Source organism: Leopardus geoffroyi, chromosome C2, assembly GCF_018350155.1.
Source record: "Leopardus geoffroyi isolate Oge1 chromosome C2, O.geoffroyi_Oge1_pat1.0, whole genome shotgun sequence".
Taxonomy (NCBI): domain Eukaryota; kingdom Metazoa; phylum Chordata; class Mammalia; order Carnivora; family Felidae; genus Leopardus; species Leopardus geoffroyi.
In genome coordinates, this window is record NC_059333.1 from 43837004 (window position 1) to 43841160 (window position 4157).

The following is a 4157-nucleotide window of genomic DNA, read 5'->3' on the forward strand; positions in this document are numbered from 1 at the left end:
AAAGTAGGAAAAATAAATGCAAAATTAGGCACAAACATTAGAAAATAAGTCCAACTCTATATTAAATAGGTTACACATCCATGTCTTATACAACATTATTTATAATTATAACTCAATAAAATTGGAAAAAAACACCAAAAAAAAAAACCCACAGACATAAGACATAAATAATATTTCAAGTAATTTTAACACAGTTCTTTATATAGATTTATACACACACACACACACACACACATACATGTATAAACAGAAAGAACTATAAATACACTTTTGGTACATTTTCAATCAAAAATGAACAATAGGTTTATTGTTAGTAATGTTGACAATGTAATTGTAAGCTACATTAAAGTACATTCTTGGGGCCCCTGGTTGGCTCAGTCAGTTGAGTGTCTGAATTTGTGGCTCAGGTCATGATCTCACAGTTCACTAGTTCGAGCCCTGCTTCAGGCCCTGCGCTGACAGCTCAGAGCCTGGAGCCTTCTTCAGATCAGATTCTGCGTCTCCCTCTCTCTCTGTCCCTCCCCTGATCAATTACTTTCTCTCTCTCTCAAAAATAAACACTTTTTTAAAAAGTACATTCTTTCAAACTACACCTAATGTATTATAAATGAATTTACAATTATTCCCTAATATATGTTTAAAAAAATGTAAATATATTGAATTTATTTGGAAACAGTTTTTACAGCATAAAAGCATTAAATAAAATAGTTTTATAGCATAAAAGTACTAAATAAAATAGGTAAAAACCTTTTTGTTAAATTTGAGTTAGAAATACGAATATAACTTGTAATTTAAAGTATATATATTCTCTAGGTTTTTGCTACTGAAATAATCTAGAAGCAGTGACCTCCCAAGAGTAATGTGTATACGTAACAACCAGACTTTGATTGTAAAAACTATTCTCCAATATAATGAAGAGGTGAGACTTGAAGACATAGCTATTTCCAAGTCTGAGAACAGGGAAAATAGAGAAAATGAAAAATGCACACAAGAAACTGATCAAATATTAATGTGTTCATATCAAAAGGATACAGAAATGGGTTGGCAATTTGTGTGGAAACCTATATATGTATGTGTGTGTGTGTGTGTGTGTGTGTGTGTGTGTGTGTGTGTGTGTATATATAAATGTTTTTTTTTCAATGCTATACATCTCAAAATCTTGATTAGTTTTTCCAGTATGAAAAATATGATATCCACTTTAAGTTTGGTATATACACTTAGTGGATCTTTCCATTCTGTTTATTTTTAAACTTTTTGTATCATTTTGTTTTAAAATCCTATTGTGCAAAAATATATGGCATTAGAGAAGAGACAGTAAGATTTAAGAAGAAAGATAGTATCTTTTAAGCAGTAGGCTTAAAACATTCATATGCATACCGATTTTTGATGAGTTTGAATATATTCCATATTTGGTTTTTTGTGGTCTTGTCATTATTCACTTTTTTTATACACTCCATTTTCCACTTTTTGGTGATTTTAGTTTGCTTCATTTTGTTTACGTATTTAAAACTATGTATTTTACTCTCAAATTTTCTGATTACTTTTATGTACATATTTGACAGGTAACATTAAATTTAAATTTTCTAAAGAAGTTGAAGTTTAATAAGATCAGTTTTACTCTCTGCAAGGACATTAATACCTATTTAATTTTATCTTCTTTTTTTCTTATCCTCTTTCCCCATAAACACACACACACACACACACACACACACACACACACACATCATAGGACAAACCTTATTATTTTCATCTAGGTTGTAGTTTAATTTGTTAACCAAAACACATTTTAAAACACTGATTATTTAGATATATTGCAGACATATTTTTGGTAGCAAATTCTTGAATAGTATTGTTCAAATGCCAGTAAGCTAATTAAATAATTTATAGAAATATAGCATATCAAGAATGGAATATTTTGTTGTCATTAATATTGATGTGATTTGTCCATATCAGCATATATTTAAAATGCTCAAAATTTATTGTAAAGTGAAAAAAATAATTTATACGAAGACAGTTATTTTAGATACCATTTTATTCAACTTCTATCAATAGTTATGTCTAGAGAGATACCCAAATAGGTAGATATATACATACATAAACAACTTGTCATTTCTGAAAATAGGCACCATTATTTTATAAACACATTTACCTTTATTGAGAGGAACTGGTACAATGTGTTACATATACATTTGTAATGCTAAAATTTTGCCATGTTTATGTATTATGTAAAAAAAAAAAAACCTATTCAAAATGTCTACTACAACATGACAGTTTTTAAAAAGTTCTTACAAGTCAATGATTACATGTTACATGGGCATTTGGGAAAAGTTAGTTAAAAAAAATTAATTCATTGATGAAGAAAAACACATGTCCCTACAATAAGGAGAGTTGAATCTTCACAATCAGTGAAATGAGATTTGCCTACAATCTTGTCATCTACAATATTAGCAAAGTGCTTTAAAATAAACAATTGATGGAGAATGTGAGAAAAATGTTACTGAGGTGAAAATTGGTATTTAATGGCAATACATATATCAACCTTCAGCTGGTATGAGACAGTGTAATTAATTATTGGGATAGCATTCCAAGTAAGAGTATGTTTAACAATACTCTGCCCTCTTAGGAACATTTCTTCTGTTTTTATTTTCCTTAAATTCAATAAAAAGAGAATTAAGAATGATGTTGATTTGAGTTTCTAAGGTTCACGCCTGCGAGTCAGGATTCTCAATCCAGAGACAATGGCCCCAATGTGATAGAACTCCAAAGGCCTCATTGAGAGTAACTGGAATGAGACAGTTGATAGCTTTGATGACATGAACCTCTCTGATTCCCTTTCCCATGTCATCTATGCCTATGGCTTTGAGAAGCCTTCTGCCATCCAGCAGTGAGCCCTTCTTTCTTGTATCAATGGTTAATGTGATCACTGAAGCCCAATCTGAGACTGGGAAAATAGTCACTTTTGCCATATCAATTCTGTGACAGATTGAATTGGAACTAAAGGCTACACAGGCCTTGGTCCTGGCACCCAGCAGAGAGTTGGATCAGCAGATACAGAGATAGTCATGGAATTAGGAAATTACATGGGTGCCTCCTGCCATGCCTGCATTGAGGGGACCAATGTGTGTGCTGAGGTGCAAAAGTTGCAGATGGAAGTTCCCCATATCATCATACCCCAGGTCATGTGTTTGATATGCTTAACTGGATATACCTGTATCCCAAATACATCAAGATGTTTGTACTGGAGGAAGCTGATAAAATGTTAAGCCATGGATTTGAGGACCAGATCTATGACATATTCCAAAAGCTCAACAGCAACACGTAGGTGGTTTTGCTGTTGGCTACAGTGCCTTCCAATGTGCTTGAGGTGGCCAAGAAGTTCATGAGGGAACCCATTTGGATTCTGGTCAAGAAAGAGGAGTTGATCCTGGAAGATATCCACCAGTTTTACGTCAAGATGGAACAAGAGGAATGGAATCAGATGCACTGTGTGACTTGTACGAAACCCTGACCATCATGCAGGCAGTCATATCCATCAACACCTGAAGGAAGGTTGATTGGCTCACTGAGAAGACTCACACTTGAGACTTTACCATGTCCTCCATGCATGGAGATATGGACCAAAAGGAATGAGATGTTATCATGAGAGAGTTCAGCTCTGGCTCTAGCAGAGTATTTATTACCACTGACCTGCTGGCCAGAGGCATTGATGTGCAGCAGGTTTCTTTAGTCCTCAATTACGACCTTCCCACCAAAAGGGAAGACTGTACCTACAGAATCAATTGTGATGGACCATTTGGCTGTAAGGGTGTGGCTATTAACATGGTGACAGAAGAAGACAAGAGAATTTCTCAAGACAGTGAGAACTCTACAACACCTCCATTGATGTATACCCCTCAATGTCTCTGAAACCATCATCTGAGGTGCTTCCTGCTACCTAGCTATACCTGGAGTTCAGTCCTTGGGCAGGATAAGGGGGGAGGGGGCACTGAAGAGGAGCAGGAGAGGGGAGGGAAGGGAGCCAAGGGATGGACATCTTGTCATTTTTTTTTAATAAATGTCACTTTTTGAGGCCAAAAATAGACTTCTATTGATTTTATTTTATTATATAGGCTATACTTTTCAATATAAAAAGCAAATTTATGCTTTTTTTTATAAAT

At 34.1% G+C, this 4157-nt stretch overlaps 1 pseudogene; it reads left to right on the forward strand.

Annotated features, from left to right (window-relative positions):
- The first annotated feature begins 911 nt into the window (after positions 1–911).
- Positions 912–3938, forward strand: LOC123610313 (annotated as a pseudogene).
- Positions 3939–4157: the final 219 nt, after the last annotated feature.